Genomic DNA, 17,679 nt, shown 5'->3' with positions numbered 1-17,679 from the left:
TCATGGCACATTTGCGTTTTCAACAAGAAGTCCTGTGGCATCTTCATCAGATGTATCTGTATCTGTGCAAGTTTTTTCATGAAGTTGATGGATTTCCACTTCATATGGCTAAGTTCAGTGCCTTGTATGATGACAAGTATCAGAGGGGTAGCTATGTTATTCTGTATCCGCAAGAATAAGAAGTTCTGTGGCTTCTTATAGACTAACCGATTTATTGGAGCATAAATATTGTGGGCAAAGACCCACTTCATCAGATTAATTTTGCATTTTGGCTATTTCATTCCTGGTCTCCATGGTATGGCAGAGGAGAGAATTGAGAGAGATTTGCACATTGTCCATTTTGACTCCATTATTGTCTGTTTTCACTCCTGCTGTTACCAGTGGCAGCCATTGCTTGGGTATGACAGATGGCTTCCTCCAAAGCTAGATTGTTGCTACAGCTACTTTGGTTCTCAACACTTCAGGAGTGGTCTGAAGTCTCCAGGAATTAAAGATTCATCTTTAAAAATTACACCATGTGATTATATCTCCAGGAACACATCTAAGCAAAATTGTCCACCCTACTGCTAACCTATCTCCTACTCATGACCTTACCTCACACAAACTCTGCTGAGTATCGGAGGGGTAGCCATGTTAGTCTGGATCTGTAACAGCAAGGAAGGGTCCTGTGGCACCTTATAGACTAACAGAAAAGTTTTGAGCATGAGCTTTCGTGAGCACAGACTCACTTCATCAGATGCTGGTCTTGGAAATCTTGGAAATTTACGGCAGATTTCCAAGACCAGCATCTGATGAAGTGAGTCTGTGCTCATGAAAGCTCATGCTCAAAACTTTTCTGTTAGTCTATAAGGTGCCACAGGACCCTTCCTTGCTGTTACAAACTCTGCTGAATGATAGGAACATATGGTTGGCCAACAGTAGCTCCCTTCTGTTGTAGAATCCTTATTCCAAAGGTCAACAGCAGTGCTCTGAAGACTGGCTGTAACCCAGGAGCCCTGATTGGCTCCAGGTTGGCAGCCATCACTACCCTCCCAGATCCCTGGTTGGTTACAGAGCTGGCAGGAAATCCTGCCCCATCTTGCCTCTGTGTATGGGGATGCCATTTGAGAAGGAACTGCCAGAATGGATGGATGCTGTTGCTGCAGGGACTCAGCAGGCCAAGAGTCTGACAGGATGGCCAGGAGAGGATATTTATACTCATGTAATTACACTGTAATGATTCCCCATGTGGCTCGCAATATCCTTGAACCTTGAGTATGGGGCTAGAGGAGAGATTTAAGGAGCAGCCTGAGTGCGTGGTCCCTAGAAGCCTGCTTCACATATAAGAATAGACTCCCTGCCTAATGGAAAGGAGATGCCTTAATCCAGGGCTAAGGAGCTGAAGCTGGAGAGACCACCAAGATATTTTTGACTGATGGAGGAGGAATTACTTTAGACGTCTAGATGGATTCCATTGACTGTACTTTCCTATGACAGTGGGGTTCTGCCCATGCTAATAACAGCTTTAGGATAAATCTGTACGTTGGCATGATTCCTGGGTAAATGTTTTCCTCCCCAAAGTTTATAAGAATTTGGAATAACCTAGCGAAAAGGAAAGCTCCCCTTCCCGCTGCTCATGGGCAGCTGGTGAACCGGCCATTGGGGGAAGACTAGCTCCAGCCCACTTCTCCCTGGGGCCTCATCCCCCTTTCTCTTCCCTTCCTTTCCCCTCCCTCACTGGAGCACAGCACATCCTACCACAGCCATGAACTCCCACTCCAGGTCTGGGCCACTGCAGTGCCCCCCACCCAGCTCCAGAAGGCCAGGTGGGCACGGGCACCAGCCCCAGCTTCCCTGAGTCCCAGTGACAGGCCTTCCCAGCCTAGCCTGGGCCTCAAAAGAGTGGGAATCCTGGAAGGTGGAGCATGGAAAGAGCCAAGCCAGGCTGTTTGGAGAGGCTTCACCTTTCCTGGTCTATGATAACCACCGTCCATTCCCCCATTACTTCCAAGGCCAACTTTTCACATGAGGTGTGATCTCTGCTTCTTGTTTTACGCAGATCCATAGTAGTGTTACATCACTGTCATAGCCTGGTTATGAAGAGTCCTGGGCTGAGCATAGACAATATTCACTCTAATCTTCTCCATCCATGTGCAGAATAATTTTTACGTGCACTGAGCATGTATGAATGTGCCCCACCTGTAGAAACACAAAACATAGCTGTGGGCTCTCTACTAATCAGCTGGGTGGTATTTGAATTTCTCCTGATTGCCCAGACGAGGACCAGGCTTACAAGGAACACTGGTCATCATAGCTCACTGGATAAACTTCCTAAGGGGCATCAAGAGTGGCTGGGGGTAGGAGAGGACCAATAGAAGGCTCCAGAAGTAGTGAGAAATGAAAGGGAGAGTGGTACTACAAGGAGGTAAGGAGATAAACTGAAAGAAAGCAAGAAGGGAATGAGAGGTATGGATAGGGACTTGGCAGGAGGAAGATGAAATGGGGGAATAGAGGAGACTTAGAAGGGAAAAGAAGAGTTTGTCTTGAGGGAAGAGAGAGACCTGGAAGTGGGAGAAGGATGAAAGAGAAAAGGAAAGCTGAAAGCAGGGAAATAAGTGCTGGGGGCCTTGACAAAGGGAAAGTATGAGAATGAGGAGACGGGAAGAAGAAACCGGAAAGGAAAAAGAGCAGAAGTCAGAAGGGAAGCCAGTGAGGAAAATGGATTGGGTGAAAAAAAAATGGAGGCTAAGGGGAATTGTTGAGAAGCTTGGCTGGCAGGTGGGGAGAGAAACCTGTGGGATGGACAGTGCTCTTTTAAAGAGGAGAGGTAAGAGAGAGACAAGGATAATAGGAGGCAGAGTGAGAGCTGTGATCCTGAAGAGGATAAAATATAGATGGCAGGAAAATAGACAATAAGTGACAAATAATCAGAAGACATGCAATGGGACAGAAAGAACATAGCTGTGGGTGATGGACAGAAAATGGAAAAGAAAAAGGGAGATATAAATGGGAAGGAAGAGAACTGCATAGGAAATACAGTTGTAGTGTGACAAGTATCAGAGAGGTAGCCGTGTTAGTCTGTATCTTCGAGAGCAACAAGAAGTCTTGTGGCACCTTATAGACTAATAGATATTTTGGAGCATAAGCTTTCATGGGCAAAGACCCGCTTTGTTAGATGCATGAGTGAGGGAGTTTCAGAGGAGGATCTCAGTAAAGGGGAGGGCCGGAGCTGACAAGGTCTATTCAATCAGGGTGGAAATGGCCCATAATCAGCAGTTAATGTGAAGCTGTGAACATTAAGAGAGGAGAAAACAAGTCAGTTCATTGGGAGGGGGAGGGATGTGGCCCGCTGTGAAATGCTAATGTGGATGTGTGAACATCAAGAGCAGAGAAACTGCTTTTGTAATGGGCCAGCCACTCCCAGTCTCTGTTCAGTCCTTGGTTGATGGAGTCAAATTTATAAATGAATTGCAGCCCTGAAATTTCTCTTTCCATTTGATTTTTAAAATTGTTTTTGTTGTAGGACTGCTACTTTTAAATCTGTTACTGAGTGAGGGAGATTAAAGTGTTCTTCTACAGGTTTTTGTATGTTACCATTCCTGATGTCTGATTTAGGTCCATTTATTCTCTTACGTAGAAACTGAATGCATTTTAATTCCACTAAATTTATTCATTTTCATTCCAGCATGTGGTTAGTGGTTTTCAGATGTTTTATTTCTGTTAATTTCTTTTTAAAAAATGTGATTATTTCTTTTTAATGTCTTTGGCAAAATGATATGGGGATGCCAACAAGTATCTTGAGTGGTGAACGATCTCATTGGATAAATATCCGTTGGTGAGACATACAAGTTTTTGAGCTTACACAGAGCTCATTTTCAGGTTTGAGAAAGGCTACAGCTATGCTGCAAGCAAAACATAATTTTACCTAGGACACCTGATTGGCTCTGGCTAGTTCCAGATAGAGTTTTTGTCTTTGGAACAAGTCCAGCTGGGCCAGATCAACAAAGAACGAATTTTCAGTTTGAAAGAGGAGGATTTGGAATGTATTTATTACTCTCTAGCTGTAATACTTAAAGCTGAGGAACTGAAGGGTGTATTATCTTAATTCAGGTAATCAAAAGTCCAGAGGTGACAGAGCAAAACAATCCAACCTGTTAACACTTTGGAATTGTTTCAGTGATTGAGACCCCAAAATCAACCAAGAGGATTGGGACTGGAATCCAATCCTGAGACACAAATAGGCAACTTCATTTGTCTTTTTTGTTTTGTTTGTTTTCTTTGCTGACTAGATAGCAGTGGGAACCAATACCTTCCAAAATTGCACTGGAAAATAATCAGACTAATGTAATTGGATTTGTCATCCCTCCACACCCCCTAAGAAGGAAATTAAATTTAAGACAAAAAGAAAAATTGAAACTCAGCAGGACTCTGAATAACAATTAGTCAAGTACTTAATCTCAGGTTGCCACAATTTTACCTCATGAGGACTGATCCTCTACGACAGATCAGGAAAGGGATCTTGGAGTTATAGTGGATAGTTCTCTGAAGACATCCACGCAGTGTGCAGCGGCAGTTAGTAAGGCAAATAGGATGTTAGGAATTATTAAAAAAGGGATCGATAATAAGACAAAAGATATCATACTTCCCCTATATAAAACTATGGTACGCCCACATCTTGAGTACTGCGTGCAGATGTGGTCTCCTCACCTCAAAAAAGATATATTGGCATTAGAAAAGGTTCAGAAAAGGGCAACTAAGATGATTAGGGGCTTGGAACGGGTCCCATATGGGGAGAGGCTAGAGAGACTGGGACTTTTCAGTTTGGAAAAGAGGCGATTGAGGGGCGATATGATAGAGGTATATAAAATCATGAATGGTGTGGAGAAAGTGAATATAGAAAAATTATTTACCTTTTCCCATAATACAAGAACTAGGGGACACCAAATGAAATTGATGGGTAGTAGGTTCAAAACTAATAAAAGGAAATCTTTCTTCACACAGCGCACAGTCAACCTGTGGAACTCCTTGCCCAAGGAGGCTGTGAAGGCCAGGACTCTATTAGGGTTTAAAAAAGAGCTTGATAAATTTTTGCAGGTTAGGTCCATAAATGGCTATTAGCCAGGGATAAAGTATGGTGCCCCTAGCCTTCAGAACAAGGGCAAGAGATGGATGGCAGGAGATAAATCACTTGATCATTGTCTTCTGTTCTCCTTCTCTGGGGCACCTGGCATTGGCCACCATCGGCAGATGGCATGCTGGGCTGGATGGACCTTTGGTCTGACCCAGTATGGCCATTCTTATGTTCTTATGTTCTTATCCTAAGGCAGATGGTTTGGGTGGTCAGCCCCTTTTTAAGGTTAAGCTGTGAATTTGGGAGATATGATAATAATTATGGTAATTGTGCTGCACAGTACGAGTGTTTGCATTAGTGCATTTTTAAGGCTGAGGGGATAGGGTCTGCTATGATTTATGTTGTGGAGATTCAGAGAAACTCAGGCCCAAATAATCTGACACTAAACAAATTGAAGTCCTTGAGTAACATTTTCAACACTACCTAAAATACTTAGGAGCCAAATTCCTATTTTCAAATGAGACTTAGGATTCCCACACGCCTAAAGCACTTTGGGAAATGATATTTAGGCTCCTAAGTCAGTTAGGCAATGCAATATGTTGCTCAGTGGCACCCTGAATAGTGTTATCACCAAAAGTTCCTAAACAAAGTAAGCTGCCATGGGATGAGAGGGCAAGTCCTCTCCTGGATTGGTAACTGGTCAAACAGGAAACAGAGTGGGACTAACAGTCAGTTTTCAGATTGGAGAGAGGTAACTAGTGGTGTCTTCCAGGGAGGCTATACTGAGACCAGTCCTATTCAACATGTTCATAATGATCTGGAAAAAGGGGTTAACAGTGAGATGGCAAAATTTGCAGATGATAGATACTGCTCAGGATAGTTAAGTTTGCAGCAGACTGTGAAGCGCTACAAAGGGATTTCACAAAAATGAGTGTCTGGGCAACAACGTGGCAGACGAAATCCAGTGTATGATAAAAGCAAAGTAATGTACATTGGACAATGTAACCCCAGCTATGCATATAAAATGAAAGGATCTATATTAGCTCTTACCACTCAAGAAAGACAGAAGAATCTTGGCATCGTAGTGGATAGTTCTCTGAAAACATCCACTCAATGTGCAGTAGCAGTCGAAAGAACTAACAGAATGTTGGGAATCATTAAGAAAAGGACACATAATGGAACACCAAATATCATATTCCTTTTCTATAGATCCATGGTACACCCACACCTTGAATATTGTGTGCAGATGTGGTCACTCCACTATATACATAGAAATTGGGAAAGTCTCAGAAAAAGGCAACAAAATAGGGGTAGGGAGCAGCTTCCGTATGAAGAGAGATTAATAAGATTGGGACTCTTCATCTTGGAAAGAGACAGCTAGTCTTTTTATTCTGCTTGGTGACTTCATTAAGTAACAAGTGATTAACCCAGTTTCAACAAGCATCTTGGCAGGTGTATAATTACTACTGTCCGTGAAGCTATTCATTTGGAATGCATCACCACAGATTCTTGTGGTGGGAATGATGTGCAGAGTTGGTGGACCATAAAATGCATCCTGCCCAAACACTATAAATGTATCCAGGTGTGCGCATTTAGTGGAGCTGATAGCAATGCATCCTGCCAAGAATTTGTCTCAAAGTGAGTTCACAATAATGAGTTTTGTAACACAAGATTTACTGTGTTTCTGCTCTCCTTGTCTATATTGTCATTGGTGGGGGAAAAGGAACAAAACAATGCTGCTTCACTCCCTGGGCTGCCTCCTGAAATCTGTGCCAGGTGCATTTGGAGTAACTTAGGTTGGGGTGTTTCTTTTCCCCTCAACTCACCTCTTGTTCTGGTGGCCATAGCAGTGGCTCTTCACTACCCAAGGTCTTTCCCACACAGAGGCTGGTCAAGAGCAGCTTTGTGCCCCCAAGCAGTGTAAACCAGCTGGAATGGAGTGACCAGGTTTCAGTGTTGTATTCTTTTTCCAAAGAGAAGTGGCTCCTGCTACCAATGGGAGCCAGAATGCAGAATAATTAGCATTTATATTGGCGTCATGTGCTGGGGACCCCTTTAGACCTGGGATCCATTGTGGTGCGTGCTGTACAAACACCTTGCAAGATGTAGGCCTTGCCTCGAGGAACTTGCATTGTAACCACTGACAGGCAGAACCTAATGCAAGACCTCTGGAGCTTAAAGCCTGAGCCTGAACTAAAAGCCAGCTGCCTATTAGCTAAGGCTGCAGAGCAGACTCATTCTTTCTCTCTTTAAGGCTGCGTCTACACATGCCCCTTTTGTTCACAGGGGGCATGTTAATGAGGCAGTTTGGAAGTTGCTAATGAGGCACTGACATGCATATGCAGCACCTCATTAGCAAAAAGACAGCTGTGCACGATTTGAAAATGCCACTTTTGGAACACACACTGCCCCTGGAGACAGGAGCCTTTTGAAAGACACCCTCCCGCCCCCGACTTCAAAAGCCCCTTCTTCCTACAACCAAACAGGTTTATATCCACTGCTGGTGGAAAATGTCAGCAGGGCCAGGGGAGAGCCCAAATACGGGGCAGTTAGTCCCTTTTGAAAAATAAGTAGGGATGCCTTTTGGCTTCCCAAATATGGGACCATCTCCCCAAATACAGAATGGATAGTCACCCTCAGATGAGATAGCAATTTCTTAGTGAATTTTGTGTGTCTCTGTCTCTCCCCTGCCTATCCCCCCGGGCAACAAGAAAGAACAGTAGGGAGAGGAAAGGAACAAACGAAACCTTTCTAAACCTTTACTCCTCTGATTTTCCCAGCCAGAACAGGCCTCCCTGACACATCATCACAGAATCTGGAGCCTCCTTAGATTTCGCAAACTAGGGCATTAATTTCACACTGGTAAATGAAGTAACATTTTTACCGCACCTCTGGCTGTCGCCGAGCTGTTGACATCATTGTTTCGAGAGCATTATACAGTTCCAAACCCGCATGGATTTTCTGTGCAGTCATGAATATTTGCTCTTTGTGTGGTGATACCTCCATTTCTCCAAGGAAGCTGCCATTTACAGATTCCCCGCCTCTGTGCCCACTCACAGCCAGCGTGGGGCTAGAGAATTCTAGCGACTGGTTCATAGCTGTGTCTGCCTTAGCACCAATCACACCTATCTATGCTGACATCTCCCCTTCAGCAACAATATAAATCCCAGCAGACAGGGCTCCATGTTGCAGTGTTCACAGCAAGGACACTCACCCTGTAGAGCAGAGTGCAGAAGTGATATATTGTTGGTGGTAGCTGTTGTGGGCCTTGCTCAGAGAGTTCCAGCTGTCCTAAAGAGGAGAGGCCAAATCTGGGTGTGTTTGCGGGGGACAGGCGATTACCATTCTGGCCAGGACTTACTGGGTATGAAAGTGGGCAAATTGCAGAGGCCAGGAGGCAGACCATAGGAGGACAGAACAGTGCCTGTGGTTAGCAAGAAGACTTAAGAAATGAATGTGATTCTTCATACCATTTCAGAGAATTGGTGTCAAACTGAAAGACGTGTCACTTTGCGAAATGTTGTTTCCCTCTACCTCAGAAAATATGTCTTTCTCCAGAAGAGAATAATTTTACATTGACAGCAATTGTATCACATTTCAAACTGATGCACAGGCAACTGAAATGCACCCCGGTGGCTCTGGGATGGCAGCAGTTGTGGCAGTGGCTCTGTTGAGTCGCCAGCATCGAGTTAGAGTTGGGGAAGGAGAGGGAAGCTGGGAAGTGCCTGGCTCTGGAGGAGGGGAGGGGATTGGGTTTTTTTTAATATATATATTGGGTGTGCCGTGAAATCATAATGAGTGCTGAAGTGTGCCTAGAGTTGAAAAGGCTGCTGAGCGCTGGTCTGGAGAACAGAGAAGTGCAGTCTCCAACCATTTGATAGGCCTTTTGCTGAAACTTTCCAGTATGGTGGTGATGGTTTTAATGATGTCAGTCAAGACAACAACTGACACCAACAACTAATTCTATATAGGTTTCCGTACTGCTGTCTAGCCTAAACGTGAATTTTGCCCAAAGGCTTTTTGGTCTGAATTGATTTACCTTTCCTAGATTTGAATCAACATCCTGGAGGTAAAAGGCTTTATTTCCGATTGCCAGCTTCCTGGCCCATCCAATTCCCAGTAAGGTAACATTGTTTGTCAGAAATGTCTGTCTGTCTAAGATGAAAGGATCCTTCTTTTGCCAGTCTTTTATTATATCCTGGCGAAATGTGTGGAAATGAAAAATGGATGCCAGATTTTAATTTTAAACCTGTGCGACCGTGAAGTGACTTCATGGCCATCAGTAATAACTTCCTTTCTAGCATGGTTTAACTGAGGTCAGAAGAGTGCAGACTTAAAAGCAAATACACAGTACATAAGAGAGAAAAATCCCAACCTGAAATGTGGCTACCCAGCTTGGTGATGGCCTTCATGAGGGAGGCTAATTATTTAACATGTCTTGAAGCTGAAGGACTTTTTGGCCCCCTAGAGAGAACAATCCCTTCAGATCAATTAGGAGGTGTAGTGTTGAATACCTTCCTTGACTACAATGGTATTGCCACTAATTTTTTTATCACACTTATATTTCACACTCACACAAAAGGTCCATCGTTCATAACTAGGCCAAAACAGTGCTGTTTTCTAATGAGGAAGGCTAAAGTGCAATTGGAATTGCAGCTAGCAAGGGATGTGAAGGTTAACAAAGGTTTCAACAGCCATGTTAGCAGTAAAAGGCTGGTCAAGGAAGGTATGGGACCCTTACTGACTGAGTCAGGTAACTTAGTGATGGATAATGTGGGAAAAGATGAAATACTCCATGCATTTTTTTTGGCTTCTGTCTTCACAGATAACATTAGCTCCAAGAGTACTGCACTAGTTAATGTAGAATGGGAAGGAGGTGAGCAGCCCTCAGTGGAGAAAGAACAGGCTATGAACTATTTAGAAAAGCTGGGCATACACAAATCCTTGGGGCGAGATTTAATGAATCCATAGATGTCCAATATCAGGAGTTGGCAGATGTCATTGTAGAGCCTTTGGTCATTATTTCTGAAAACTCGTGGAGATCAGGGGAGGTCCTGGATGATTGCAAAAAGACAAATATAGCATTCATCTTTAAAAAAAGGAAGAAGGACAATCCAGGGAACTACAAACCAGTCAGCCTCACCACAGTCCCTGGAAAAGTCATGGAGGGGATCCTCAAGAAATCCCTTTTGAAGTACTTGGAAGAGAAGAAAGTGATCAGGAATAGCCGACATGGATTACCAAGAGCAAGTCATACCTGCCCAACCTAATTACTTTCTACGCTGAGGTAACTGGCTCTGTGAACATGGGGAAGTCAATGGATGTGACATACCTTGACTTCAGCAAAGCTTTTGATACGGTCTACCACATAATTCTTGCCAAAAACAAGCAGCACATAATACCTTAAAGACTAACAAATTTATTTAAGGGTGTATGGATTGGATAAATAGACTGTAAGGTAGATAGAAAGCTGGGTATAGTGTTGGTCTCAACAGGTTGTGATCAATGGCTCTGTGTCTGGTTGGTGGCCAGTATCAAGCAGGGTATCCAAAGGGTCAGTTCTGCAGCTGGTTTTGTTCAACATCTTTATGAATGACCTGAACGAGGGGATGGATTGCACCCTCAGCAAGTTTGTGGATGACACTACGCTAGGGGGAGAGGCAGATATGTTGGAGGGTAGGGATAGGGTCCAGAGGAACCTAGACAAATTGGAGGACTGGGCCAAAAGAAATCAGTGATGAGGTTCAACAAAGACAAACGTAGAGTCCTGCACTTGGGATAGAAGAATCCCAAACACTGTTACAGCCTGGGGACCAACTGGCTAAGCATCAGTTTAGTAGAAAAAGACCTGGGGATTACAGCGGATGGGAAGCTGGGTAAGAGTCAACAATGTGCCTTGTAGCTGAGACAGCTAATGGCATTGTGGACTGCATGAGGAGGAGCATTTCCAGCAGATCTAGAAAAGTGATTGTTCCCCTTGATTTGCCACATCAAGAGTGATGCATCCAAATCTGGGCCCCCGCACTACAGAAAAGATGTGGACACATTGGCAAGGGTCCAGCGGAGGGCAGCAAAGATAATTAGGGGGCTGGAGCACATGACCTATGAGGGATCTGGGTTTGTTTTTAGTCTGCGGAAGAGAAGAGAGAGAGGGGATTTGATAGCAGTCTTCTATTGTCTGATGGGAGGATCCAAAGAGGATAGAGAGAGGCTGTTCTCAGTAGTGACAGATGTCAAAATAAAAAGCAATGGTCTGCAGCTGCAGTCTAGGATGGATATTAGGAAAAACTATTTCACTAGGAGGGCAATGAAGCATTGGAATGGGTTGCCTAGGGCAGTGGAGGAATCTCCATCTCTTGAGGTTTTAAAGTCCTGGCTGGGATGATTTAGTAAGGATTGATCCTTCTCTGGGTGGAGGGCTAGACTCAATGACCTTCTGAGGTCTCCTCCAGCCCCATGAGTCTATATTACCCATTCTTTTTGTTAAGACTTTGATGTGATTCTATGTTTTAGGAAAGGTTGTGATATAAAAATCATAATCAAAGGAAGTTAAAAAGGAAAAAAATTAGTTCTTATGGTTTTCCACCATAGGTTGGAACATTGTTGGAACAGACCATTTCAGTGAAGCTGCAGACACTTGTGTTTACAGACAGCTGTTTTGGAAGATGTCCTGGAATAGCCTAGACTAGTTTCCAAATGAAATCTGGGTGAAAGATAGCATCTTCAGAGTTAGTCATAACACAGTGACATGTCTCCACCCTACTCTAATTTGGTTTGTATTTTAAATGAGCCAAACAGAAATTCAGTGACAAAGAAAAGCATATTTCTAAATATAGACACATAGTTTCATTTTACATTTTTTTCTTTTCAGCACTTCATCTGGATATTAATTAAAAAAGCAAACAGAAAGAGGCTACTGAAGAATCCCAGAGCTGCCTTTCAAAGGTTAAAAAGTGCAGTTGTGTTCTCATCTCTACATTATGTGCAATAATTTCCTGGCAGAGTTGACAGATTTCCTGTATAAAAAAAAAAAAAGAAACAAAAAATCCCCCAAAACACTTTTGCTCCCTGGCCTGGAAGAACAGTTTTTCCCCTGCCTCTTTTGGAAACGCCGTCTCTGTCTTTGGTCTAGTGTTGAGATAGTCCAGGTGGTTGGCGATTCAGTAGCGATCCTCCAGGTGGCTCTCAGTCAGGAGTGGAATCTTTTTTCCTTACAAAACTCAGTCAGAGGAATAGTAAACAATATGTTTACTAGCACAAGGGGCATATACGTTGATCCGTAAACTTCTCCCCTTAGTCATGTAAGTAGTCCCAGTGACTTAGGAAGGAGGCAGTTTGACAACAGAAGAGTTGGGAGCATATATCTGGACACCTACCACTATCCCAGAGGCAGTTCTGTGCTAATTAGCATTTCTAAAAGACAATACAAAACTGTACAGTACTACAGTGTGTGCAACTGAGAAAACTGCAAAATATTTTACTGCAAAGTTATTGATTATATTTGTATAAGGATTGATCTAGGACACCAATAATGGAAAAGCAATGAAGGGTCCTGTGGCACCTTATAGACTAACAGAAAAGTTTTGAGCATGAGCTTTCGTGAGCACAGACTCACTTCATCACGAAAGCTCATGCTCAAAACTTTTCTGTTAGTCTATAAGGTGCCACAGGACCCTTCATTTCTGTTACAGATCCAGACTAACATGGCTACCCCTCCGATACTTGACAGTAATGGAAAAGTTTCTGTAAATAAAGGACAGGTTCTAGGATCACCTTTCTCATAGATCTCCCACAGACACAGCAAACAGACTCTTTCAGTTGAATAGTTCTGATGCCTCTAGCACTTTTATAATTGAATTATGAGTATTGCAAGGGAACATAAAGGAGTATTTCCTTCAAACCTCAACGTCTGAATTCTTGCCTCTGGATGCATGCATAAGAACAAAGACAGTTCAAGATTTGGTTCATTATTTAGTCCCTGATGCATACTTATAGCTTACAGCTTAAACAAATAAGTTCTTTACTTATTTTTCCACTTTCCTTGTAAGAGTGCTAGGCTTTGGTTCTCTTGTGTTGGCATTAAGGGGAAAGAGAGCATAATTCACTGGGTTCTTCTTGTTGTTCTTTGTATATACAGATACTAGGCTTGCGTTTTCAGGGACTACAGAAGGCCAAGTTTCTCAGTGACAGGCTGACAGCAGACATTTCTGTGGCCTTCGAGTTTGAGTTCATGTAGATGATAATCTGTATTTTTCCCCTAGAAGATATAAATGTGTGCAGCACAAATACTGTGCTATCTAACCTACATTTAGACCCTCCTCTGGAGCCTCCACTCATGCATCTGATGAAGCCGGTCTTTGCCCACAAAAGCTTATGCTCCAAATTCTACGTTAGTCTATAAGGTGCCACAGGGCTTCTTATTGTTTTAGTTCTGTCTCTGACATTTTCACAATAAAATAAATGTATTTGGGATAGTAACTACAATACACTTTGTTGTTTCAACAATGTTTTTGACGTGATGCATCCAGTTGGAACTCAATTGCCAGAACAAAGAGCGTGCAGTTTCATTTAGTCTGGCTGACCTCCCTCCATGAATTATGACTGAATAGACCTTGTCAGCTCTGGCCCTCCCTTTTACTGGGACCCTCCTCTTTAAATACTCCTCTGAACGCCACCCCCCCCACTCATGCATCTGACGAAGCAGGTCTTTGCCCACGAAAGCTTATGCTCCAAAATATCTGTTAGTCTATAAGGTACCACAGGACTTCTAGTTGTTCTCCAAGATACAGACTAACACAGCTACCTCTCTAGTGCTAGGATATTTTCTTCAACCACCTGAGGTCAACCCTGGGATAATTGATCTCTAGATACAGCCTTACTTATGGAGTCAAAGCTTTTCTCTCGCTGCTCTTTGGTTATAGTGACAGTGGCTGGAGGTTGGTGGTTACACATTTCCAAATGCACTGTATAAATGCAGTCTTTGCATAGAACTAAGCTGAAGTCCTCTATTCTTAGCATCTTCTTTTTTTCAGGCTGCCATTTGAACTCCTTTCTTCCATGGCTTCAGGACATAGGTAACCTGCTTCAGAGGGTTATAGACAGGCAAAGTTTGAACTTATGGAGTGTCTGTTATATTAACTGAAGAAGACATGCAACATTTATCTGATTCAATCAAGTAGCAAATGTCCTGAGATTCCACCTCCCTGCTTTATGAAAATTGGCTTCTGAATATAAATATGCTTAACTTGTGATGCTGTATGCAAAATAAGTCATGTAACACATTTCATTTTTAAAGTTACAATCTGCTGAATCCATGTATCCTATTTTTGTACATATATTATGTTTGTAGGAGAACTTAGAAATATGAAGTGTGAATCTGTTTTTAATTCTACATGTGCTAATGAGGGCCATTAGTGATACTTTAGGAACTTAATGGCTCAGTACTCAAACCAACAGCCCATGAATGATTTTATTTTTCCTAACAACAAGTAGCCATTAAGTTATGGTTGCTCCTAGAAAGACATGTGACCATGCCCTTCTCCCCCCCGCCCCAGTAATGGAATCCATCTTGAGTCTGGTACTTTTCTATGGGATGGCAAAACTGAACAAAGGATTCCTGCCCTAAGGGCTGGTATGAAGAAGTTGGTCTATCCCACAAAAGCTCACCACCTAATAAATTATTTTGTCAGTCTTTAAAGTGCTACTGGACTGCTTTTTTTTTGTTTTGATAGTATATAGACTAGCACGGCTATCTCTCTGTTATTGACCGAAGAGAAAGTCTATTGAAGGTACAGAAAGCAGTCGGGTCTTTGTCTTCAGCTCTCTTTGTCTATACCTTTCAAAATGCCTTCCCACTCTAAGAAAGTACACATGAAGAGATATGGAAATAAAGAACTAGTGAAAGGGAGAAGACAGAACTGCTGGGCCTAGTTCAGAAAAAGATCAATTCTCGCCTGAGATAAGAATAGCTGTTTAAGCTAATAACTTGCCTGTAATGAATTTCTTAGTTTATTAGAGCTAGCTGGTGTCTTTTATTCATTTTAACTGTTATTTTTGTTTATTTTAACTTTTTATTTTAATTGTGGACAGAGGGGAGAAACCACTATGCATATCTCCTTTTTGTTTGATAAAGAGGGCTGGACATCTTTATTGGCTTTCTCTGTGTAAAACTTTTACACTGGGTAAGATGGATTTATTTGGGGCTTTGGTTCCTTTTGGGGTTATGTTTCTGAGTGCTGTCAAAGACCTTATTGCTGTGTCTTCCCAGAACTGAGCTGGTTCAGTATCTGTGTTGCTCTGCTGGGGAATGTTTATCCCAACTTCGTGCCTTGGCGGTGGGAGACCAGAGCTTTTGGCCAAGGAGAACAGGGTGGGGAGAAGCCCCAGAGGGCAGGAAGGCAGACTTGGTGGCTTGATCAGCATGCTGGGTGACAACCCACAATCTCCCTCAGATACAGAACAAAATCATAGGCCTCTGCACGTAGACACAGAGACTGCATCTGCTTTAGAGTTGAATGAGTGAAACAAAACCTGTTTAGTACAAGTATGGTTGTGCTGTGCCGGCTGTGCTGATCTGTGTTCTGAGCAGAAAGAAGTCCTGTGGCACCTTATAGACTTGTGTTCTGAAGAAACTCTTGCAGTTTTCATCCACGTGAGTCTTTTTCCAAGCCATTTCAATTGCAGTGTCCTCTGGGTTGCTCCCAGCTGGCATAAGTCTCATAAATAATGGATTGCCTGGGTTTTTGAAAGGCTTATTGTGCTTTGTCAGACTGTAGAACAATGTCTCTCTGAACCTTTTGTACCATTTTAGTGCCATCCACTGTGGAACCAAATAGTAGAGTCTGAAACAGTATTTACACTCGGTGAAGGGAAATCTGACCCATAAGGTAATTAGCAGGCTCCTAACTCAGACCAGACACTTGGCCCAGAATACAAAAAATGGAAAGATTGCATAATGGTCTGTCCAAGAAGTACAGGAGTAACTGATAACCAGTGCCCAGACAAAACTAATACATCCAGCCAGTTGTTAAATGCCATAGATGTAGTTCCAACATATAGTACAATCTCATATTGGGGCCCTCATTTACAAAGGTATCTTGGTTCAACATTGCTTGCATTAGAGCAGCGTTTTCCAAAATTAAAACATTTGCATACGCCTTTTGGGACTTTGGCCTTATTGGCATGCCCTCTTTCCCAGTGCTGTCCAAGTGCTTACCTCCTGATTTTTAGTAATTTATTTTCTGCCACCTACCCCTTGAAATCCTTTCATGTACCGCCAGTGGTGCGCATACCACACTTTGGGAAACAATGCATTACATGAGAGTACTCGTTGAAGAAGGAGTTCTGTTGTCCCAATGTTTTAGGTTGTCAGCAGAATGGATACAATTTTTTCAGCCAATTGGATTGTTGTTTTCTTACAAACCATTGTACAAATGGGGTGTATGTAGAAAACATAAATGTATTTTAACATTTCAAGGCTGTGTTTCATTATTACTACAGGCAGGATAAGAACAATGTGAAATCAGTCAGTCACACAGAACTGGAGCTCCAGGCATTCAAGGGCTACGTCTGCACGTGAAGCCTACATCGAAGTAGCTTACTTTGATGTAGCGACATCGACATAGGCTATTTCGATGAATAACGTCTACATGTCCTCCAGGGCTGGCAATGTCGACGTTCAACATCGACATTGCGCAGCACCACATCGAAATAGGCGCTGCGAGGGAGCGTCTACACGCCAAAGTAGCACACATTGAAATAAGGGTGCCAGGCACAGCTGCACACAGGGTCACAGGGCGGACTCAACAGCAAGCCGCTCCCTTAAAGGGCCCCTCCCAGACACAGTTGCACTAAACAACACAAGATCCACAGAGCCGACAACTGGTTGCAGACCCTGTGCATGCAGCATGGATCCCCAGCTGCAGCAGCAGCAGCCAGAAGCCCTGGGCTAAGGGCTGCTGCACACGGTGACCATAGAGCCCCACAGGGGCTGGAGAGAGAGCGTCTCTCAACCCCTCAGCTGATGGCCACCATGGCGGACCCTGCTATTTCGATGTTGCGGGACGCGGATCGTCTACACGTGCCCTACTTCGACGTTCAACCTCGAAGTAGGGCGCTATTCCCATCCCCTCATGGGGTTAGCGGCTTTGACGTCTCGCCGCCTAACGTCGATGTTAACGTCGAAATAGTGCCCAACACGTGTAGCTGTGACGGGCACTATTTCGAAGTTAGTGCCGCTACTTCGAAGTAGCGTGCACGTGTAGACGCGGCTAAGATGTGTTATTTTGAGCTACATTATTAAGGTTTACGTCAAGATAAAGGATGAAAGTTTACATCAGTCATTAAAACCAAACAGGATGATGACCTCACCATCGTAATCATGCTGGTGTTAGCTCGTCATTCTTTGATCCACAGTTCCCAAGGGATGATTATTGTGAGGATGAAATTAGCAGAAAAAAAAAATCTCAATTCTACATCAATCTATGTGAGTCTTCCAGAATACACTAGTATCTAAAAATAGAGAAGAGGGGAGGGCACGGCAAAATATATGGTTGGTCTAATCCTATTGAAACGGGAACAGGTTTATAGCACCATGGTCCTGGGTGGGCTCTCAGAAAGGCCTGCAGTGC

Source organism: Carettochelys insculpta, chromosome 5 (assembly GCF_033958435.1).
Source record: "Carettochelys insculpta isolate YL-2023 chromosome 5, ASM3395843v1, whole genome shotgun sequence".
Classification (NCBI taxonomy): domain Eukaryota; kingdom Metazoa; phylum Chordata; order Testudines; family Carettochelyidae; genus Carettochelys; species Carettochelys insculpta.
The sequence above is the reverse complement of the archived record's forward strand: the minus strand, read 5'-3'. Positions refer to the sequence as shown.